The sequence below is a fragment of the Mobula birostris genome, chromosome 2 (genome assembly GCF_030028105.1).
Source record: "Mobula birostris isolate sMobBir1 chromosome 2, sMobBir1.hap1, whole genome shotgun sequence".
NCBI lineage: Eukaryota > Metazoa > Chordata > Chondrichthyes > Myliobatiformes > Myliobatidae > Mobula > Mobula birostris.
In genome coordinates, this window is record NC_092371.1 from 152,509,644 (window position 1) to 152,535,373 (window position 25,730).

The window sequence follows — 25,730 nt, forward strand, 5'->3', positions numbered from 1 at the left end:
CATGGGATGATGAAGGGGACTGAGGAGCTGTCGAGAAGAGGGCTAATATATACGCATGTGTTATTGGTACAGTGGGTTAATGGGTGGAGGTGTTGATCAGCCTGGTGGCTTGGGGAAAATTACTGTTTTTGAGTTTGTTGGTTCCTGGATGAATATTTCATAACCTGTTCCCTGATGGGAGAAGTACAAACAGTCCATGTGCAGGGTGGTACGATCCTTCACGATGTTACTGCACTTTTTCAAGCACCTTTCTGTATATATGTCATTGCTGATGGGTAGGTTGGTGCCAGTGCTGAGTTTTAGGTAACATCTGTGGAAAAGAGTTAATGTTTCAGGTAAATCTCATTTCCATTGATTCATACTGATGAACGGTCATCAACATGAAACTTGAAATCTGTTTCGCCCTGCACAGATGCCAGCTAAGCATTTCCAGCATTTCTTTTTCTTTACTTTCAGACTTCCAGAGCTGCAGTCTTCATAAACTTGGAGGCTTATTTAAACTGACAGTAATGTACTTCCATAATACAAAGGACCAGGGATGTTGAATCCCAACATCACTAGTCCCCGACAAATTTATCTTCCCAATAGCAAAGTAACTTTCAGTCAGTAAAATTATCCAGCTTCAGTTTGCAGTGCATCTACTTCAACGATCGATGATCCTTTGGGACAGAAAATCAGTGTGCATTCTAACATGTTTAAAAAAAGAACTAAAGATGCTGGAACTCATCTAAAATTATATTTCTCTCCTTTCTGTTTCTGATGAAGGATTCCAGACCTGAAGCATTAGTTGTTACTTTTCCTACAGATGCTACTTCACCTGGTGAGTATTTCCAGGGTTGCCTGGTTTTACCTGTGGTCTTGGTTTTGTTTGTATACAACTGCTCCTTGGCTAACGTTAACATATCATTTGATATCCTTAAAAATCAACTTTCACAAGAATCCCATTTATATGCACCTGAATTATTAAAAGCTGCATTTTAACATAATTATGGTTAATCATAAAATTTCAAAATATTGATTTAACTGAAAAAGACCATTCAGTCAAATCTGAGTTTAATTGATTTGGCAAGACATTTTTGATTTGGGCGCCACAGTAGTATAGTAGTTAGTGTGATGCTATACATCGCAGGGTGTTCTGGAGTGCGGAGTTCAATTTCAATGCCATTTGCAAGCAACTTGCAGGGTCTCCTCGTGAATCACGTGCATTTTCTCCAGGTGCTCCAGTTTCCCCTCTCAGTTCAAAAACATACTGGTTAGTAGATTAGTTGGTGATTGTAAATTGTCCTGTGATTAGGCTAGTGTTAAATAGGTGGTTTGCTGGGGGTGGGGGCGCAACTCATTAGGCCAGAAGAATCTGTTCCACACTGTATCTCTAAATAAGTAAGTAGATAAATAAAAGATCAGTCCAACTAGCTTCCCTATGTGACATTACTCTTTCCTTTCTCTGTCATCTAATTTCCTTTCCCTTATTTTGCATTAAACGAGACATTGTACAGATGCAGCACGGTACCATGGCAATGTCTCCTTACCTGAGCTCCTATGTTTAATCAATATCTCTCTCACTGTATTCACTGCACTTATTCTGAGCTCATAACACTTTTTTTCTCAATGTTTGAAAACTTGAGTTAAAAATTGCCTCCACTACATTTCAACAGGAATAATTAGTTGATTTTACCCAAAGGATAAAGTTACATATGGAGACATTAAATTCCTTTGTACAGATTTCACAACATCTATGGCTGATAGCTTCATTTTGAAATTATAAACTAATTCTTTGCAGTTCAAATTAATAATATGCTCTCTAGTTATTTACTGATTTTATTCTTATCCCTTTATTTATAACACTTTTTGCTGCCCTCTCTCCTTTATATTACTGACACATTGAGGTTCTTTATGACCTTGGGGAGTTAGATATGCACGGATATCCCTGTCATCTTCAGTTTCATGCATGCACCACAATATTAATTGGTCCTTTCATGTCCGCTTGACTGCCAGTTTTTAATTGGCCACAGATAACCCTCCATCTCTGGCTGTCGGAAAAACAAGTGCAATGTTGCTAGCTCAAAGAAGAAGCTTACTGATTGCATTAAATTGATACTGAACGCTGTAGGATATCTAGCCTGATGGAGCCACATCTTCAAATCTTTTCATGTATCTGTACAAGGTCAATGTTGCTCAAGGATTATATTTAAAATTAATATACAATGTCAATGGCCAGTGAGTTCTAAACTGACGGTTTAGTGTTTCCAATGCAAGTTTCATGTATGCATTAAATATACAGCAAAAACTTAAATCGTACCATTCTGCCCAATTTCATCAACAGATTAACATTGGGATACAATTAGACAATTGGGATACTGATGCTATTTCAGCTCTAAGTCACCCAAAGGACTAAAATCTGGAAGAATTCTTGTGTTGAAGCCACTAGAGGTGTTCGTGAAGCTCTGCTTCTGTAAATCACAGGATCATTTAAGCTGGGTGTTTATAAAATATGTCTTAATTCAGAGGGATTTAAATTTTTAGGCTAAGATATTGCAAACAACCCAAGAAAGATTAGCATAATTTACAATGCTGTATAATTTTTACCTTTCGTTCACTGTGAACCCATAGGTCAAAGCTATAAAAATGCAACTCTTTTGAAGCAATTACCTGCAAGTCTCAGGAAGACTAATGGATTATTGAAGAGCTCATGGTTAATCACACTTGAATGCAAGAGGCTGTGAGAGCTCAGCTGAGCAAGAACTCTCATGTACCCTGCTAAGTCATACTCCATCGCTACTCCTTTCTGCCACAGATCATCAGTTCCACTGATCTGTGAGCACAAACAGCACGATAGAGGAACTCTTTCTCTGCATGTGCTCCAAAAAATGTCCAAGGAGGCAGTTCCACCATTCCTGCAAATGTGTGTTGACCATTCACATTTGCAGGAATGGTGGAGTTGACCATTCATGTCAAGAACTAATAGACAAAGAAAAAAAATAACTGCAGATGCTGGAAATAAAATCAGAAAGTCTTAGAAATACTCAGCAGGTCAGGCAATATTCTGATATCAAACATTCAGCCCTTTTCTCTTACCACAATAACATCTGACCCATTAATTATTTCCAGCACCTCTAGTCTTGATTTCAGGAATGGGACCTCTAACTCCCACATCCTGCCCAGACAACCAGACAGGTTTTGTTTTTTGGACTGTCCATGCCCCCAGCACCTACTGCTGACTCCCCTTGTTGAGACTTCTCACTATCAGAATCAGAATCGGGTCTAATATCACTGGCATATGTCATGAAATTTGTTGTTTAGTGGCAGCAGTATAGTGCAATACACAAAAATACTATAAATTACAATTGGAGTATATAATAAATAAGTATATAAGTGCAAAAAGAGAACAAAAGTACTGAGGTAGCATTCATGGGTTTCTTCATTTTCCTTTCAGAAATCTGATGGTGAAGGGGAAGAAACTGTTCCTAAAACATTGAGTCTGTGACTTCAGGATCCTGTACTTTCTCTCTGATGTTAGTATTAAGAAAAGAGAATGTCCTGGGAGATGGGGTCCTTAATGATGGGTGCCAACTTTTTGAGGCATTGCCTTTTGAAGATGTGTTTAATGCTGGGGAGGGAGTGCCCATGATGAAGCTGGCTGAGTTTGTATCCCTCTGCATCTCCTTCTGATTCTGCGCAGTGGCTCTCCATACCAGATGGTGTTGCAACTAGTTAGAATGTTCAACAAGGTACAGCTGTAGAAGTTTGCTAGAGACTATCTAACCTGAGTGATGTGTCAGGGCCTGGATTGGTGGTTGAGACAGAAGATGAGTATAGTGGGGTATCAACAGGTCTATTTTCCTCCTTGTCTTCTGCACTGTCATCAGTGCCGACTTCGGGACGAAAGGTCCCGAGTTTGAATCCAGCTGGCTCCCCTGCATGCTTTCCATCTAAACTGAGTTACGAGCTGGTGGTCTCTTTGGAAACTCAACCAGCAGAAGGCAATGGCAAACTACTGCTGTAACTTGCCTCGTACGCGGTTTGCCACTACATCAGAGAGGCGTGAAGGGAAATTGTCCGCTAACCGGAGAAACTCCAGATGCGACGTACCTTTCCTTTCCTTCTGCATTTACTGTGGAGATCACTCAGATTAAATCAGAAAAGGGCAGGTATTGCACTGTACCAAAGATTTTCAACGGTTTCAATTGCCAGATGTAGACAGATCAAAGTGTATCCAATTCACTTTTTTTATTATTTTACTGGCTGTAGGGGAGAATAATTTATCATTGACTAATCGCGACAATCAACTTCTAACAAATGATCTGTAACAGACTCAGCTCTAATAAAAGGGAGACTTCAGATATTCAGAACTCAGTGGCTCTCAGATACAGTGACCTTTTAATCTCATTCAAGCTACAGTTACGACACATCGTTTCTTGACTTGTGTTTGTATGCCATTGCAAATATTGTGTGACTCAAGGAATTTCTGTTGAATACATTCTGACAAAAGCTTTGCATTCATAGCGACTATTTTTTTAAAAATTACAATAATATGCTAGTAGATACTCAGCATTCTATCAGAGTGAACCACTAATTGCACTGCAATTTAACTTGAAGACAATGGTACTGTCGGTAAACCTTTGTCACCTTTATAGAATAAACTTAAAAGAATCTACTTGTAAGTGAGTGATTTTAACATTGATTTATCACACCATTAATACTTCTGCCAATGCTACCATATTAAAACATATTTCCCACACTGTCCCAATAAGGCCAAAAAGTTTGTTTCCTCCAGATTCCAGTTCCATAGGAAGAGTGGAATGACTGGGTTTAGATTTTATAAAACAGTTACTTGCTCATCTAAATCAAGGCAGAACAACAAGTGCAGTCTCATTTATCACTGCCATTTCAACGTGATTTCTAAACTTGGATTCTCAAGCGGTTGAGGTTTTGATGTGAAGGCAATTATCTGATTCCGTGTTTCCAATCACAAGGGAATAGCTCAGACCTTCTATTTCAGTAGTACAGGAGGGTGGGAGTGCTTGATGGTGGAGATTTCCACCATCATTCAGAGATGTGAATAGTACATTGTGCAGAATGGGCACTTGGCACTTAATTCATATATGCCAAGACAAGAAAGATTACTAGAAGAAATGAATGGTCAGAAAACCTTACCTGCTAGCTACTTACTTAACCAAAGAAATATATACATATTTCCGGTTTAAGACGATCTAGTGATGTCCAGTGACTGCTTATCAGTGGCAAAAAAAGCAAGAAAACTACTAAATAACTTAATAGTAACACTTTGTTAATAGACCATAAGACCATAAGACAAAGGTGTAGAAGTCAGCCATTCAGCCCATCGAGTCTGCTCTGCCATTTTATCATGAGCTGATCCATTCTCCCATTTAGTCGCACTCCCCCACCTTCCCACCATAACCGTTGATGCTCTGGCTACTCAGATACCTATCAATCTCTGCCTGAAATACACCCAATGACTTGGCTTCCACTGCCGCCTGTGGCAACAAATTCCACAGACTCACCACCCTCTGGCTAAAAAAATTTCTTCGCATTTCTGTTCTGAATGGGCACCCTTCAATCCTTAAGTCATGCCCTCTCGTACTAGACTCCGCCATCATGGGAAACAACTTTGCCACATCCACTCTGTCCATGCCTTTTAACATTCGAAATGTTTCTATGAGGTCTCACCTCATTCTTCTAAACTCCAAGGAATACAGTCCAAGAGCGGACAAACGTTCCTCATATGTTAACCCTCTCATTCCCGGAATCATTCCAGTGAATCTTCTCTGTACTCTCTCCAATGTCAGCACATCCTTTCTTAAATAAGACCAAAACTGCCCACAGTACTCCAAGTGAGGTCTCACCAGTGCCTTACAGAGCCTCAACATCACATCCCTGCTCCTATACTCTATTCCTCTGGAAATGAATGCCAACATTGCATTCGCCTTCTTAACTACTGATTCAACCTGGAGGTTAACCTTAAGGGTATCCTGTACGAGGACTCCCAAGTCCCGTTGCATCTCAGAACTTTGAATTCTTTCCCCATTTAAGTAATAATCTGCCCGTTTATTATTTCTGCCAAAGTGCATAACCATACACTTTCCAACATCATACTTCATTTGCCACTTCTCTGCCCATTCTTCCAATCTATCCAAGTCTCTCTGCAGACTCTCCGTTTCCTCAGCACTACCGGCCCCTCCACCTATCTTCGTGTCATCAGCAAACTTAACCACAAAGCCATCTATTCCATAATCCAAATCGTTGATGTACAATGTAAAAAGAAGCGGCCCCAACACGGACCCCTGTGGAAAACCACTGGTAACCTGCAGTCAACCAGAATAGGATCCCTTTATTCCCACTCTCTGTTTCCTGCCAATCAGCCAACGCTCTATCCATGTATGTAACTTTCCCGTAATTCCATAGGCTCCTATCTTGTTAAGCAGCCTCGTGCGTGGCACCTTGTCAAAGGCCTTCTGAAAATCCAAATATGCAACATCTACTACATCTCCCTTGTCTAACCTACTGGTAATTTCCTCAAAAAATTGTGATAGGTTTGTCAGGCAGGATTTTCCATTAAGGAATCCATACTGAGTTCTGTCTATCTTGTCATATGCCTCCAGGTACTCTGTAACCTCATCCTTGACAATCGACTCCAACAACTTCCCAACCATCGATGTCAAGCTAACAGGTCTATAATTTCCTTTTGCTTCCTTGCCCCCTCGTTAAATAGCAGAGTGACATTTGCAATCTTCCAGTCCTTTGGAACCATGCCAGAATCTATCGACTTTTGAAAGATCATCGCTAATGCCTCCACAATCTCCACAGCTACTTCCTTCAGAACACACGGATGCATTCCATCTGGTCTGGGAGATTTATCTACCTTTAGACTATTCAGCTTCCTGAGTACTTTTCTGTCGTAATTGTGATTGCGCACACTTCTCTTCCCTGCCATCCTTGGGTGTCCGGTATACTGCTGATGTCTTCCTCAGTGAAGACTGTTGCAAAATACTCGTTCAGTTCCGCCGCCATCTCCTTATCTCCCATTACAATTTCTCCAGCATCATTTTCTATTGATCCTGTATCTACTCTCACCTGTCTTTTACTCTTTATATACTTGAAAAAGCTATTAGTATCCTCTTTGATAATATTTGCTAGCTTCCTTTCATAGTTAATCTTTTCCCTCTTAATGACCTTCTTGGTTTCCTTTTGTAAGGTTTTAAAAACTTCCCAATCCTCTGTCTTCCCACTAATTTTTGCTTCCTTGTATGCCCTCTCCCTTGCTTTAACTTTGGCTTTGACTTCTCTTGTCAACCACAGTAGCATCCTTTTTCCATTCGAAAATTTCTTCTTTTTTGGAATATACCTGTCTTGCACCTTCTTCACTTCTCACATAAACTCCAGCCACTGCTGCTCTGCTGTCTTTCCCGCCAGTGTCCCTTTCCAGTCAACTTTGGCCAGTTCCTCTCTCATGCCACTGTAATTTCCTTTACTCCACAGAAATACCGACACATCAGATTTCGGCTTCTCTTTTTCAAATTTCACAGTGAACTCAATCATGTTATGATCACTGCCTCCTAAGGGTTCCTTCACCTCAATCTCTCTAATCACCTCCGGTTCATTACACAATACCCAATCCAGTACAGCCGATCCCCTAGTGGGCTCAACAACAAGCTGTTCTTAAAAGCCATCTCGCAGACATTCTACAAATTCTCTCTCTTGAGATCCAGTGCCGACCTGGTTTTCCCAATCCACTCGCATGTTAAAATCCCCCAAAATTATCATGACACAGACTTTCTGACAAGCCTTTTCTATTTCCTGTCGTAATCTGTAGTCCACATCCCTGCAGCTGTTTGGAGGCCTATAAATAACTGCCATCAGGGTCCTTTTACTCCTGCAATTTCTTAGCTCAACCCATAAAGATTCTGCACCTTCCGATCATATATCACCTTTTTCTAATGATTTAATATCATTTCTTACCAATGAAGCCACACCTCCCCCTCTGCCTACCTTCCTATCCTTCCGATACACCGTGTATCCTTGGACGTTCAGCTTCCAGAAACATTCATCCTTTACCTAGGTCTCAGTGATGGCCACAATATCATACCTGCCAATCTGTAGCTGTACAACAAGATCATCCACCTTATTCCTTATGCTGCGTGCATTTAAGTATAACACTTTAAAGACCAGTATTTGGTACTTCTCGTTTTGATTTCACTGCAACTTTATTGCACTGCAACTCATCCCAATGGCTACAAATTTGCCCCATCACCTGCCTGTCTTTCCTGACATCTTTACTGCTCACTATCTTAGATTTATTTCTATTTTCCCCTTCCTCCGTTCTGTCATTCCGGTTCCCATCCCCCTGCCAAATTAGTTTAAACCCTCCCTAACAGCTCTATTAAACTTTCCCGCCAGGATATTGATCCCCTTCGGGTTCAGGTGTAACCTGTCCTTTTTGACCAGGTCATACTTCCCCCAGAAGAGATCCCAATTATCCAAGAATCTGAAGCCCTGCCCACTGCACCAGTCTCTCAGCCACGCATTCATCTGCCTGATCCTACTATCCTTGCCCTCGCTAGCACGTGGCACAGGTAGCAATCCCGAGATTACTACCCTGGAGGTCCTGCTTCTCAGCTTCCTTCCTAACTCCTGGAAATCTCTGTTCAGGACCTCCTCCTTTGTCCTATCAATGTCATTGGTACCAACATGTACGAAGCCAACTGGCTGCTAACCCTCCCCCTTCAGAATATTCTGGACCTGATCCGAGACATCCCGTACCCTGACACCTGGGAGGCAACACACCATGTAGGTATCTCTATGAGGCTCACAGAACCTCCTGTCCCTTCCCCTGACTATGGAATCCCCTACAACTACTGCATTTCTCTTCTCCCTCCTTCTCTCCTGCACAACAGCACCAGGCCCAGTGCCAGAGACCCGGTCACCGTGGGCGTCCCCTGTCAGGTCATCCCCCTCAACAGCATCCAGAACAAGATATTTGTTGTTGAGGGGGACAGCCACAGTGTGCTCTCCACTATCCGGGTATTTCCCTTCCCTCTCTTGACAGTGACCCAGTTTTCTGACCCCTGTAACCTAGGGATGACTACCTCCCTGTAGCTCCTGTCTATCACCTCTTCACTTTCCCTGATAAGCAGTAGGTCATCAAGCTGCAGCTCCAGATCCCTAACACAGTCTCTGAGGAGCTGCAGCTCGGTGCACCTGGCACAGATGTGGCCATCAGGGAGGCTGGAGGTCTCCCAGGATTCCCACATCTGACACCCTGAACAAAGCACTAACCCTACAGGCATGCTATCTAATTCTACAGGAATGAAACAGGAAAAATAAGTCTACTTCACCCACTTACCTCGCTAAACAGACGAACTTTTTAAACTGTTAGCTCCTACCCTTAGCTGTGAGAGCCCTGCTGTTGCTGTCTTTCCGGGCCGATTCGCGAAAGGAGGGGGGAGAAAAAAAGTGTTGGTGCTTCGCTCTTGCCTCTTCCCATTTACCGCCGAAGCCCGTTGAAGCCAAAGCCCTACACTCTGCTCCCACTAACCCCGCTGCCCGCTCTGACAGCTGCCTGCTGTATAGGGTGGTCTCCTTTTTAAACTCACCGCGCTGTCCTGTTGACATCACGCGCCTGCGCAGTCCTGTCCTTCTTGCACTCGAAGATGTTTTTAAAAAAACTGCCTTTCTTCAGAATTCAGCTCCGAAGGATAAAGGATCAATGCTAACAATAAGAGGTGAGCAGTGGTGGTGGCAGAGGCACAGGCAAGAAATGGTCAAGGAATGTGGAGATGAGTGGTAGCAGAGATGGAAGCACAGGGAAGGCCTGGTTGAGGCAAGCAAAAGCAGAGGCAGATCACAGTAGAGTCGTGGCTTCCCTGAGAGCAAGGAAAGTCCCAATGTCTGATCAATAGGAAATGTCAGGCATGGTCGGAATTATTGCAGCAGGGTTCAGGCCCCAATAGCCATCTGAGAGCAAGGAATAGGCCAATGCTTGGATGATTTAAGCACTGGGTCAAATGGAACAAGTCAGGGTGTCTGGATTTTCAGCTTCTGCAGAATCTTTTGTGTTCCTGGTTAGTGTTTGTCTGAATGTGACCATTTGCGATTAAAATATTGGAAAATCCCACGCTGCGTACACCTCAATTACTGATAAGCACCAGTAGTGGATGAGATCCTGACAAAAGTATGATCAAAAGATCTTTATAAGTATTATTTATTTTCAGTCACCATTGATTGAATGTCACATCTATCTGACAGTCTAGCTTATTAAATGCTACCTCAATACCAAAATTTCTAGCTGTGTAATTAGGTTCCTTGGTCTCAATGGATGAGTTTCAGTTGCAATAAGGTGCTAAAGGGATGCACTCTCATGGGCTGTCTTTATGTCAAGTGCTATCAGAGTTCCGTGCTCCCTTTCTGCTTTCTGTTTCTAACGTGAAACACTCGTGAATGTCACCAATACACCAGATGATAACTGTGGAGCACTTGCTTTGCAGCTGTTGTTCCAACTCTGCTTCAGAGTGAGCATTGACTGCTTTGGTAAAGGTCAGTAGAGATCACAGCTAGTTGAAACAATTGCTCCGCAAGTTAGTTTTAATTAACTCTGACAGTGAAAACACAAAACACACATACGTTTAAGCTGTTGGACACTTCAGAACTGAACAAGTGATTTGTGCTTGAAAGTTAGTTCAGTATTTGAATTTTCACAATGTGGCTATTCCAACTACAGGAATGTTAAATGAAAATAACAGTTAGCCACACCCTGGTTGTTAAAAATACAAATCTGGACTATTTATTTAGAGAGCATAATAAGCATTGTGAAGTATTTAAACTGGGGGATGGCACAGTGGTGTAATAGTTAGTGCAATGCTTTATAGCATCCGCTGTAAGTTTGGAGTTCGATTCTCACCACTGCCTGACGGGAGTTTTATGTTCCCTCCATGATTGTGTGGGTTTCTTCCAGGTGCTCCAGTTTCCAAAGAGATGTACTTAGGGTTAGTGAGTTGCACCAGAAGCATTATGAACCTTGTGGATTGTCCAGTATAATCCTCACTGATTTTATTTGATTTGACACAAACACCACATTTCACTTCATGTTTTGATGTATATGCAACAAATAAATATCTTTACTGGGTGTGCACATCTTGCACAAACCTCTCATGGTCCCAGTTTAGTTCCTCCACAATCGAGATAGCTCACCAATGCCTGTACTTTCTAAAGAAGCTGAAGAGAGCTGGACTATGCATATCAATACTCATGACATTGAGAGCTTCCTAACATGATGCATCATCATGTGGTATGGAAATTGCATTGTGGCAGATGGGAGGGCTCTAGAAAGGGTAGTTAAAACTCTGGTTTTGCTTTGTGGTATGTCTGAATATCCTATTTTTGTATCAGAACTTTCCAGACAATGTCTGTGAAGCTGCCAAGAATGCTCTGAGTATCAAGGAAGACTATCTTAAGTGGTTCCAGACATTGTTCAAAGAAATGTCAAAAATTTGCTTCAGTATAGAACTCAGAGTAGTAGTGGAGTGATGTTATTCTGTCTGGAGGTCTGCGTGTCACCAACTCAGGGGAAATCCTGGTCTGGGATCACTTAAAATGGAGAAGCAGCATTGGGAAAGCACTCAGCTTGACTGTCCTGACCGTTACTGAGCTAATTAACACAGTTCTGGTATAAACTCTTGACAGGTAAGGCTTGACAGTTATCATCTGGTGTATTAATGACTTGGATGAGGGAATTAAATGCAGCATCTTCAAGTTTGCGGATGACACGAAGCTGGGTGGCAGTGTTAGAGGATGCAGGGTGACTTGGATAGGTTGGGTGAGTGGGCAAATTCATGGCAGATGCAATTTAATGTGGATAAATGTGAAGTTATCCACTTTGGTGGCAAAAATAGGAAAACAGATTATTATCTGAATGGTGGCCGATTAGGAAAAGGGGAGGTGCAACGAGACCTGGGTGTCATTATACACCAGTCATTGAAAGTGAGCATGCAGGTACAGCAGGTGGTGAAAAAGGCGAATGGTATGCTGGCATTTATAGCGAGAGGATTCGAGTACAGGAGCAGGGAGGTACTACTGCAGTTGTACAAGGCCTTGGTGAGACCACACCTGGAGTATTGTGTGCAGTTTTGGTCCCCTAATCTGAGGAAAGACGTCTTTGCCATAGAGGGAGTACAAAGAAGGTTCAGCAAATTGATTCCTGGGATGGCAGGACTTTCATATGAAGAAAGACTGGATGAACTGGGCTTGTACTCGTTGGAATTTAGAAGATTGAGGGGGGATCTGATTGAAATGTATAAAATCCTAAAGGGATTGGACAGGCCAGATGCAGGAAGATTGTTCCCGATGTTGGGGAAGTCCAGAACGAGGGGCCACAGTTTGAGGATAGAGGGGAAGCCTTTTAGGATGGAGATTAGGAAAAACTTCTTCACACAGAGAGTGGTGAATCTGTGGAATTCTCTGCCACAGGAAACAGTTGAGGCCAGTTCATTGGCTATATTTAAGAGGGAGTTAGATATGGCCCTTGTGGCTACGTGGATCAGGGGGTATGGAGGGAAGGCTGGGGCGGGGTTCTGAGTTGGATGATCAGCCATGATCATAATAAATGGCGGTGCAGGCTCGAAGGGCCGAATGGCCTACTCCTGCACCTATGTTTCCTGCTAGAGATTGGTTCAGGAAGCTTCCATCATTCTCCAGTAGGCTTATGCCTATTACCTTTCTTTACAGTATTGATTGCCTGATAAAGTATTCTGATGAGGATTCACTTTTAAAATTATCATACTTTTAATGACCAAACCTCAAGCACTTTGAAAATCACTGACAATCATTTTAATTGTTCTCATCTCTTGCAGTGTGATACCATTAATAATGTAACTGAAAGGGATAAGGGATCAGAGAATTAAGCTGAAGTCTCAAATTACCATTTATTTCCAAACTCCCTGCTGATGTGGGGACGCTTGATGATGGCACTTGGAGGTGACCAAGTACTTTAGCAAGGAATACATCTTAATACATTTTCTATCAGACTTCAATTACTTCAATCTCCAGTCTGTTTTCTTTTGTGGTTTTGCTGTATAAATTTGTTTTCCTTCAAAAACTCGTTAGTTACTTGATAAATTTGCACAGCCTCAACATTCAGAGCTATATATTAGCAATCTGGGAATGTGCTAACGCAGATCAAAGATACAGCGTAAAGTGATCAATTGTGATTCCTCATTAGGGAGCTGGAAAATTACTCCATTTCTGTCATCTGGAATTGAATTGTCTGTCTTATTTTCCATGTAACTGCATCCCACACACTCACTTAATATCTATTCAAACATATGAAATAACTACAAAATGTGCTGGGTATTAGGACTGATGAAGGGTCTCGGCCCATAACACTGACTTTTTATTCCTTTCCATAGATAATATATGGAATATATAGCTCTGAATGTTGAGGCTGTGCAAATTTATCAAGTAACTAACGAGTTTTTGAAGGAAAACAAATTTATACAGCAAAACCACAAAAGAAAACAGACTGGAGATTGAAGTAATTGAAGTCTGAGTTCCGCCAGCATTTTGTGTGTTACCCTGGATTTTGAGCATCTGCAGAAGCTCTTGCATTTATGAAGCAATTAGGGATGCCTCGATACTAGAAGGTACTGCAGAGATAAAGATTTTTTTTTCTCTTTTACCTATTCTTTAAGACTGCAAAAGACTCTAAATGTAACAATACACAGTCAATCGAAATATGTTTTTTAAATCTGCAGATGCTAAGGATCTGAATTAAGGACAGAAATACTCAGTTGTAATAGCATAATGAAGTCAATGGAGAAATGAAGCAGCTTCTTTATTCGGCAAAAGAGGACACAGCAGGCACCATACTGAGGTGTTTTCGGTCGAAAGGTCTTGCTGGCTCAATATGGAACTCAATATTTTATGTGCTAAACATAAAAGGACAACTCTATATTTACAATGTATCCACAATGATTTCTTTGAAACTACACACAAATTTCACACCTCCCAATTCACAGCCATACCACAGACATCCAAATGAATTTTAACTGGCATTTCCGGGTCTGTGATTCACAGATCTTAGAAACTCATTGTTCATTTATATTAAATCTATAATTTACATCTGTATTTGAGGATTGGTGGCTGAGAAGTCATTTACTAAATATAAATGTGCTAAACCGAAAAATTGCTCTAACACAGGTTTGCAGCATCTGTGAAGATGTTATTCAGCATTTGTGAAGGGGCCCTTTGAAAGGAAAGAGAGAGAGAAAAGAAGCATAACTAAAAAAACAATTAAATATAAATATACAAGGGAGATGCCCTTTTTTAAAGAAAGGGGCTTCCCTTCCTCCACCATCAACTCTGCTCTCACACACATCTCCCCCATTTCACACACAACTGCTCTCACTCCATCCTCCCACCACCCCACTAGGAATAGGGTTCCCCTTGTCCTCACCTACCACCTTACCAGCCTCCGGGTCCAACATATAATTCTCCGTAACTTCTGCCACCTCCAAGGGGATCCCACCACTAAGCACATCTTTCCCTCCCCCACCACCCCCGCCCCACCCCCCCCGGCTTTCTGCAGGGATCGCTCCCTATGCGACTCCCTTGTCCATTCATCCCCCCCATCCCTCCCCACCGATCTCCCTCCTGGCACTTATCCTTGTAAGCGGAACAGGTGCCACACATGCCCTTACACTTCCTCCCTCACCACCATTCAGGGCCCCAGACAGTCCTTCCAGGTGAGATAACACTTCACCTGTGAGTCAGCTGGGGTGATATACTGCGTCCAGTGCTCCCGATGTGGCCTTTTATATACTGGCGAGCGCAGACTGGGAGATCGTTTCGCTGAACACCTAGCTCTGTCCGCCAGAGAAAGCAGAATCCCCCAGTGGCCACACATTTTAATTTCACGTCCCATTCCCATTCTGATATGTCTATCCACGACCTCCCCTACTGTAAAGATGAAGCCACACCCAGGTTGGAGGAACAACACCTTATATTCCGTCTGGGTAGCCTCCAACCTGATGGCATGAACATTGACTTCTCAGACTTCCACAAATGCCCCACCTCCCCCTCGTATCCCATCCATTATTTATTTATATACACGCTTTCTTTTTCTCTCTCCTTTATCTCCCTCTGTCCCTCTCACTATATCCCTTGCCCATTCTCTTGGCTTTTTTCCCCCCCCGCCTTCCCCTTTTCTTTCTCCCTAGGCCTCCTGTCCCATAATCCTCTCATATTCCTTTTGCAATCAACTGTCCAGCTCTTGGCTCCATCCCTCCTCCTCCTGTCTTCTCCTATCATTTCAGATCCCCCCCTCCCCCTCCCACTTCCAAATCTCTTAATAGCTCTTCTTTCAGTTAGTCCTGATGAAGGGTCTTGGCCTGAAACTTCAACTGTACCTCTCCTAGAGATGCTGCCTGGCCTGCTGCATTCACCAGCAACTTTTATGTGTGTTGCTTGAAATTCCAGCATCTGCAGCTTTCCTCGTGTTTGCGAAATATGAATAATTAGTAATTTTAAATTGTAGAGAAACTTGCAGGAGCATTAGAAAAAACTGTAATGTCTGTGATTTAGTGAGAACAGGTCAGTAGATTAATGGGACATTTAGATAACTACTTTGTGTTGCCATAAGGAGGCTGTGTGACATGCCAAAATGCTTAGACTAATCCTCTAGTACAGCCTGATCTATCTGACCTGTCAGTGTCTCCTCCACTGTTACCTTGAGGCCCAAGACAAGTTTGAGGAACAGCACCTTATATTCCACAGCCTTCAAGATTCAACATTCCAGCTTTAGGAAACACACTTTTTCTATCTGTATTGGAACTGGCCATTCTATTGTAAGTCATCCATTTATGATGGCTTCATTTTTATTTCTTTTATTCATACTGAGCAGCCCACTAAGTGATACATAATTCTTTGATTTTAAATAAGGAAATGCATGATGTTTTTGTCTAGAGACTAAAGTCATATATTATGTTAATTATTTCAAGTGAAATGAGCAGCACTGTCAAAATGAGCATCAATTATCCTTCCTTAAATGAATATAGGAATGTGTTGGTGTAGAGTCACTATAACAAATGAGTTCCATGTGCTAAAGGGATTGTGATGCTGTTGTTAGCATGGAGTTCTCAGACACTGACCCATATAGAAAGAATGAATGGTGATATTGAGATGTGGGGACTTGGAGTGAAACCTACAGCTGAGTTTGTTGTTCTATTACTTTTAAGCAAGAAAGACTTTGGCTTTGGAACGTACTGTTAGGGAAAACTTGCACATTGCTGGAGGATACATTGTGGATTGTACAGCCTATATCATTATTCCTTCAGCTACTATGATCCAAGCTCTGTAACTCCCTCAATTTCACTGTTAGGTGGCCCACAGGACATTAACACCGAAGTAACTTCCCCCTTTTGCTCCTAAATTTAACTCATAAGACCCAATATTGATCTTTCCAGCATCTCCTCAAATATTGTTTTTGTTTGCTCAATCAAGGAGAGAAAAATAAGTATTTGAAAGTTAAAGATACAGATTTCATAATATGTGACTGTAGGTATTTTGATCTGAGGCAAACTCTCAAGCTGGGAATGATGACATCCGGCCATATTTCCCCACAGCCTTCCCCACCCGTTCTCAGCTTCCCAGTTTTGGAATTTACCTCCAACATACATTGTCTACAAAAACCTGGTACACTAATGAAATTCAATCCCCTTCACAATCACTGTTTCTGGCTGAAGCTTTATCTCTCTCCTACCATAACTTCCACCAGAAATGACCATCCATCACCCATTCCATTGCTTTGTGCTCTGTAGCAGTACCTCAAGCTTTCTCAGTTGGTTGGATTCCTTCCATAAATTCAAAAACATCAAGATTTAGTTGTCCTATATATATTTACCCTCACCAAATTCCTGTTAATTTTTCACCCCATTGACTTCCATTGGATCCCCACCTGCAATACCTGAAATTTGAAGCTTAAAACATACTATTATTTTGCCTCTCTCTAGCTTTGCCTCTCTGTCTCCCAAACTTTTGACCTGTCTGTCTCCTTTTTTTTATATCACTATTGATTGTGATCTTTTTTGACCTAACACTGTGGATTACTTGCACTGAACCACTTGGCCTCTCACCAACCTCTCAATGTTTTAAACCCTCCTTAATATGCACCAGATCAGAGTTTATTTTCCCACTAAATACTTCAATTTGCAAGGTTTCTAGACTTTACAGGTTCTATATAAATGCAAATCTTTTTAAGACTCACGATCTGTACTCTGTTTATAAACTGTGAACTGGAAAAGGTATGTATACTTCAACCCCTGAAAATAAATGGAAGTAACAATGAATACAGAAGAATTTTCAAGAGGTTGGAAATACAAACCTTTCAGAATGTTATTTGCTCAAATGAAAATCAACATATTACTGTAAACTGTAAAATGATTCATCTTTAGTTCCAGTCGCTGGAAACATCCAGATTACACCACTCAACTATTTTGTCAAACTGATGACTAACAGCAAAGCAAGAGACTGACAGCCGTTTAATGTTTAAGGATTTTAATACTTTTTGGAAAAAATGTTAGAGCAGCATCATAAATTCTACTTTGAAAGCACATATACTATGGCAAGTTCTCTTGGGAATTTCAACACTTGACTCCCATTGTCAAGTTTGAAAAGAATAGATAATGTAGAACGTGTGAGAATTAACTTTGCTTTTATTAATTTGTTTTTCCCATCAATTCGAAAATAAATAAATTGGAGAAAGTTTATCTTTCTTTTGAATTCATTGTTTCTGTTGATTCAGCTGCTTCATTCTCATCAAAGTCTAATGTAATTACCTTCAGAATGCCTTAGGAATGTTGAACCTGATTTGGCTCTCAGGAGGAAAGCTGTAATTCATAACAATGCTGACAGTGATCTGATCACTTCTGTGTGCATTTTGCTTATAATGTTATGCTTTGCATCTTGCTACTTTGACCCATGCGTCTGTTGGATTTACTGTTGAGCCTGTTACTTTACTTATTTGGCACAGAGTTGATTACTGCCCTGTTTTTGAACACCTTCCATTGTGCAATTATTTGAAAATAGCTTTCACAAGTGCATTAATCAAGAAAAAAATATTTATTGAGTAAATGCAGGCATTTAAATATCCAATACAATATTCATAGGAGCTAATTTGATGCTCTCACTTAATTGTATTTGATAAAGCGACTGTGGAGAAGTGGTTCTCTTCTGGGGTGTCTAGGAGTCACATACAGTACTGTGCAAAAGTCTAAGGCAACCTAGCTTGTTTGAGGTTTCAAATGGTATGACCTTCACAGGGCCCTGATCTCAACATCATTGAGACTGTCTGGGATTACCTGGAGAAACAGAAGCAATTGACACAGCCAAAGTCTGCGGGAGAACTGTGGCAAGTTCTGCAAAATACTTGGAACAACCTACCAGCAAATTTTCTTATAAAACTGCACAACACTGTACCCAAGAGATTTGATGCCGTTTTAAAGGAAAAGGGTGGTCACACCAAATATTGGCTTGACGTTTTTTTTTAATTGTTTGCTGATCTTTATAGTAATCTTTTTGATATTTAGAAACATCCATGGTCTCATTGAACATGGAGCATGGTTTGAAATGACATTTAGCCTACAATATCACTGCTTCAAGAGGTGATATCTGTTATCAAAAATCCCTACCATTCGAGCCATGCCAACTTCTCATAGCTACCATCAGGTGGTAGATAACAGAAGCTGCAAGTCCTGTACCAACAGATTCAAGAACAGTCCCCTCTCATCAACCAATTTGTCTTAGAACCAACTTCAGTATAGCAACTCTATAACCACTTTTCACTACAATGACATTTTTATAGATCTAATCGTGTTCTTTCTTGTATAATTCATCTATAATTTATATCTTTCTTGTGAATTTGCATATATGATTCTATATGCCTGTGATGCTGCTGCAATTATGTTCTTCATTGCACCTGTATTTGTTCAGATGACAATAAATTTCACTTACATTTTGACATTGGCGGCAACTGATTTGGATCCTCAGGTGTACATTGTTATTCAAATGTTGTGTAACGCTCAGCTATACTGGCCTGTATTTCTCTCAGGGAAACCCCGTCCGCCGCCCGCCTGCTCTCCCGGTTGTGTCGGTTGCTGTACAACTGCCACTGGATTCAGCGTCAAACATCAATCATCAGCCAGCACACACTGTACGTTTTACCAATTACACTTGATAGATATTACAAAGTCCATCAGATTAATAGAAGTTCAATACAAAAAAGGAGTGGAAAAGGCGCCAGACTTATCAGAGTTCAATTCCTTCATGCACACGTTGGAGCTCGGGGACCTCTTCGAGACCACTCTGACCCCGTCAACTCGCAGCTCGGGACCACCCGGAGTGATCAACCTGCGCTTTCCCGCACATCTGTCGTCCTCATGGTCTCTCCTCCGACTCCCCGCCAAAAGCCCCTGGTTCCCAGTCATATGAGACAGTATATCACCCCACGAAAGAATCACATGGACACCCATTGGTTCATAGTACTCTGCTATCTGTTATAACCCAAGCAAAGTGCTAGCTAGAGACTTTCTCAGCATTTAACATAGCAAAGAAACCATTTTAACTCACATACACAGTAACATAAAAGATTAACATAACAAAAGAATCCATTTTAATTTTAACATAACAAAGAAGAAACCCCTTACAGTTGGAATATTCTTTGCTCCCCTTCCTAAATGTTATTGATTTACGGGTTATATTGGAACTGAACACAATGGAATGTAGTCTTCCACTAATGAACACAGAGACATGAGAGAGTGCAGGAGTCTGGAGCAATGGACAATCTGTTGGAGGGACTCAGAGGATCAAGCAGCATTTGTGCAGGGAAGATAATTGGTGTTTTAGGTTGAAACCCTGTACTTGTCTGGGACAACTCCAGGCTTTCATCAACAGTTCCTCCAATTTCACTTGAAAAGCAAGCAATCCAATGTCAGTAACCTCTCACAGGCTGGCATCGACAGTACGATTCAACAACTGATCAACACTGTTGAAATGGACACCTATTTCCGATCTCTGTCATGGGAAGAAAGTTCCAGTTAGGTTGAGGAAAATATTCAAAGATATGTGCAGAACTTCCTTGAAATGTTACAATATTTCTGCTGATTCCTGGGAATCTCAGGCCAAGAACCACAAAGCAACGTGAGGTGATATTGAGGACCCCAAGTCCATGCATCACGAGCCCACAGATGTCTTGTGTAAACAGCAGAGCAAGCCAATCACTTCACAAAACAGAGGGCTGTAAGACTGGAGGAGATTACAGAGCAAGAAGGTGAAGTCATGAAAATCCGGAAAGCAAAGATAAGCATGGATAGCTAAGATGATAAGAACATAAAATGAGAAATAGAAGCACAGATAGGCCATACTGACATTTGCATCCTCTCTTATTTGCCATAGCTAGTCTTCTGTCTCTGGTGTACTTATGATTGCCTGAGTTGCAGCAATCTAACAGCACTCAAGAACAAGCAGCTACCGTACATCCTAGGATAGGCATTCCAATAATTATAAGCTTCAGTATAAAGAGATTTCCCCTATCTCAGTTATGAATGGCTGAACTCTTTCCCAGAACTATGCCAATTAATTCTAAATTCTCCAGTCAGAAGAAAACATTTTGGATGAAGCACAGTATCTGCAACACTGTTGATTTGAATGGTGATTATACAGCAGTAGACAACAGTAGTATTTTTGTTTAGTAAGTATTTATCCTTTTTGGTTAGTTTATAACTATTTAAAAGTGTGTTAATTTCTCTTTCATTTTAAAGGACTAATACGTACATTCTATCAATTCATTTTTGATTGTTGAGCTATTTTGACAGGTTTTGAATGATGGCCAAGCTGAGGTGTGGCTTTGCCGTGTGTCAGTTGTTTGCAGACAGTTTTGAACACAGATTCATTCTAGCATGATCACCTTGCCAATTACATCAGTCATGCCCCACTTGTTAAACCACAGAAATACAGGAATGTTTCCTGCTGTATTGTTCCTCAATTCACTGAGATGGAAGTTATTCTGTGAACTAAGCTCAAAGTGACATTAATACTTAATGTGAAAAAGACTAAGGAGCTGGTGGTAGACCTGAGGAGAGCTACGGTACCGGTGACCCCTGTTTCCATCCAGGGGGTCAGTGTGGACATGGTGGAGGATTAGAAATACCTGGGGATACGAATTGACAATAAACTGGACTGGTCTAAGAACACTGAGGCTGTCTACAAGGAGGATCAGAGCCATCTCTATTTCCTGAGGAGACTGAGGTCCTTTAACATTTGCCAGACGATGCTGAGGATGTTCTACGAGTCTGTGGTGGCCAGTGCGATCATGTTTGCTGTTGTGTGCTGGGGCAGCAGGCTGAGGGTAGCAGACACCAACAGAATCAACAAATCATTCGTAAGGCCAGTGATGTTGTAGGAATGGAACTGGACTCTCTCACAATGGTGCCTGAAAAGAGGATGCTGTCTAAGTTGTTTGCCATCTTGGTCAATGTCTCCCATCCACTACATAATGTACTGGGTGGGCACAGGAGTACATTCAGCCAGAGACTCATTCCTCCGAGATGCAGCATAGAGCATCATAGGAAGTCATTCCTGCCTGTGGCCATCAAACTTTACAACTCCTCCCTTGGAGCGTCAGACACCCTGAGCCGGTAGGCTGGTCCTGGACTTATTTCATAATTTACTGGCATAATTTACATATTACCATTTAACTATTTATGGTTCTACTACTATTTATTATTTATGGTGTAACTGTAACAAAAACTAATTTCCCCCGGGATCAATAAAGTATGACTAAAGTTTCTGAATTTGCATGGATAACACCAGGTCTGTGCACCTTGCACAGTGCAGTCTTGTTTCTGTGAATGGTCACTGGTTGCACATTGGTAGAATGGTACCTGTCTCTGGTGATGAATTGCAGGTACTCCAGTACCCTGTTAACCATCTCCACAGCCCAAGTTTCTCCTCATGCAAAGGTTCCTGGGCTGTCAACATCACACATGTTCTATCCTGTGCCCAACACATAGATGCAGTCATGGAAATGTCACGTCAGTAGCTCTACTTCATGAGGAGTTGGAGGAGATTTGAAGCATCATGAACAATTTCTACAGGTATACAGTGGAGAGCATTCTGTCTGGCTGCATCACCACCTGGTGCGGAGACCTCAAGGCTACAACGTGCTGGATCGTAAAAGGCTTTGGAGAGCTGTAGGTTCAGCCAGCTCAGTCACAGGCTCAACCCCGTCGGCTATAAGGGCATCTTCAAGAAATAGTGCCTCAAGGAGGTGGCATACGTCATAAAGGATCATTCCCTCGTCTCACTATTACCATCAGTAATCAAGATCGCTCACAGTGGAGGGACGCCATCAGAAAAGGTGTGGACGCTGCTGAGAACAAGCTCAACCAGGCAACAGAGGAAAGGCACCGGAAGTGCCACAACAGAGCTTCTGCCCCTCCAGGCCTCACCTGCCAAGTATGTAGCAGGCAGTGCCTGTCAAGGATTGGCCTGTACTGCCACTCCAGGACGCACATATCAAACCCCACTAACTGACTGAAAGGAACCATCATCATCCTATGGGATGGATAGCAAGAGAGACAGAGACCATCAGTGAGGAGGTGCGGGAGCCTGAAGATACAGACTCAGTGTTTTAGGAAAACCTCCTTCCCGTCCACCATCAGATCCCTGAATGTCCATGACCCATGAACACTACCTCACTATTCCTCTTGCGCTATTTATTTTATTTTTTACTGTAATGTACAATAATTTTGTCTTGCATTGTACTGCTGTCTCAAAAAAAACAAATTTCATGACATATGTCAGTGATAATAAAGGTGATTTTAATTTTGATTCTATGATGAAAGCTGTGGGCTTTCCAGGTTCTTGCATGGTTATCATGTAGTGTGTGCTTTAAAAAAACATAGGAAAAAATGCTCCCAGGCACAAGTACACCCAATAGCACTGGCTAGAGGGACTAGGAGATACCCCACTCGGAATGGTTCAGCCTCCCTCCCCTGCTGTACCTAAAGCAAAGACACTTGTTGGCTCATATACACCAAGAGCAAAAAGGATCAAGCAACTTTTGGCTATAATGAGATGAATTAGATGACCATAAGTTGCAAGATGACAACCGACAACCCACAGTGCACTAGATGGTTAAAACTTGTGAGTTGCAGCTAAGAATGTGTTAGAACCTGCTCCATGAACATTTAAGTCAAAAATATAATTAGTTTTTGCTTGATACAAGGACCATAATTTGAGGTTTAAATTCAGTGGGGTTGGTGTATTGGGGAGAAGGGAGAGGTGGGATGGGGGAGGGGATACTTCACATCCCCAGGGTGTCACTTCAACCTATTAATTAGGATAAAGGATCCTACTTGCTTGGAGCTGCCACTCAATATGCAGCATGTTAGAATAACAGGGGTATTGGGTCAACTTACAGAATAAGGAGAGTGAGATCTGTGCAGATGTGAAGGTTAACTCCAGATTCAAGTTTAACTTCTTCCACTCTACCATTCACCCATTGGATGTTACCAACAAAATAGCAAAAAATCAAAAAAAACATTAAGGTGCTTTGAGTTTCAGCATCCACAATATCTCTAGTTGGATAGTTGGTTAAAATTTAAACTCTAATTTCTGATTTTAATATATTTCAAAGAAATGCAGAAGTAAACGTTCACATGTTTAGGCAGAAATCTGATAAAGGCCGGATTCAAGTGATTAGAATATGTAACCTTCGAACAGCTCGCAGAAGAAATAGTCTTTGTAACAAATGGACAGAATGACTAGAATTTTAATGTTGCCTTGCCTCGGGATAAAAACAGAATTGATTCTTCTTTGAACAAGTGAGGTACATTTCACATTAATCCACACTGTACAAGCACTTGGTTAGATGTACTATGTTTCAACACAATAGCTTCCATTTATATAGCAGCTACAGTCAAAAATTAGGCAAAAATATCCCAGATTTCTTTATAGGAGCATTATCAAACAAATTTTGTACAGCCTATTTAAGTCAATGACCAATATCTTGGACCAAAAAAACATGAAGTTTGGGAAACAACTTTCAACTAAGCACACTATTGCTAAGTCCTAACTGCAATGAATCCAACACTTTTAGAAATATAACATTTTTTGCTCGCATTTGTATTGGTACTTAAAATTATCAACCTACAGAATTGCTTCTCTATTTCTCTTTCCATTCTTGCCCACAATTCTTTCAGTCCAGTTATATGGTCTCAACCTCAAATATTGACTGTCCATTTTCTCCAGGATGCTCCCTGATCCAAAAGTCCTTTCGCCAGCTCATTTTTTGTTCCTTCATCACCCCTTCTCGACATCCACCACACAACTATCATTTATATTATCCTTTCCTTTCTTAATCTCCATTCTATCAAAGACATCTGCTTTGTTCTCTCCTTACCCCACGTCAACTTTTCTGCTACTTAATATACTTAATATGGTTGATTCTTAAACTTTCCACAATTTAATAAGGTATCATAAACCTTAAACATTAATTCTGATTATCTTTGTTTAGATGATGCACATCTGGTAAGAATTTCCAGGTTTGCAGCATGTACAGCACGTTATTTTTGAATCTTAGACACTAAATTGTTTTAAGGTTTGTACACAAAAATAGTAAAATCTAAGCATGCTATCCCACCACAGATAATACAGTAGGAATCCAACTGGTCACTTGGAATATATTTATTTGTTGCTTCAAGTAACTCATGCAGAACAAAATGCTCACAAGCACACTCACAATACCACTGCACAGGGATAGAGGAGATATCCCAATCATACATTATGGATTAGTCTCAGAGTATCATTTTAAATTGGAACAAACTGGTGTCAGGTAATTCTTCTATGGAATTAATTACATACACATTAGCAGCAAAAGGAGACTTTTGCTGATTCTAACCAGCATTTTTTTCTTGTGTCTTTTGTCTACATCCTGTCTAAATATACATGAAAAATTAAAGAATGACTTTAATCAGGCTAGCTTCAAGAAGTTTCTGCTTAATTATTATCAACATATCAAATGCAGTACAAGGGGACACAACACACTCAACCACTGCTATACCACCATCAAAAATTGCTATCCCTCACCCGCAAATTTGACTGGCTGTGCTTTGTCTGCCTGCATACAGACAAAGACTGAAGAGCATGGCACTGGTGAAGAGGCCTGAAGAGCTAGATGTCAGAATCAGGAGTGAAAATTGAGGACTGTTTCGAGTCGTTGGACTGGAACATGTTCAAGGGTTTGTCAGCAGACCTAAATCAATATGCCACACAAAATTCATAAGAACTTGAGTGGATGAGTGTGTACCCATGAAAACATTCTGAATCTGCCCCAACCAAAGGCCCTGGATGAACCAGGAGATTCATAATCTTCTTAGGGCAAGGTCTGTTGTGTCTAGGGCTGGTGAACCAGAATCATATAAGAAGTACAGGTATGATCTTGGGATAATCATTATGAGAGTAAAGTGTCAATTTCAGACTAAACTGGAATGACAGGTGGATGTTTGACAGCTGTGGTAGCACATCCACAACATACCTTCCTACAAGTTGAGATTGGCAACAAGCTAACCTTGTAGGAAGTGACAACAACTCACCACTCCCAGATGAGCTCAATGAGCTCTCATATAAATTTAGATAGAGTGAACTAGGATACATCCACACAAGTC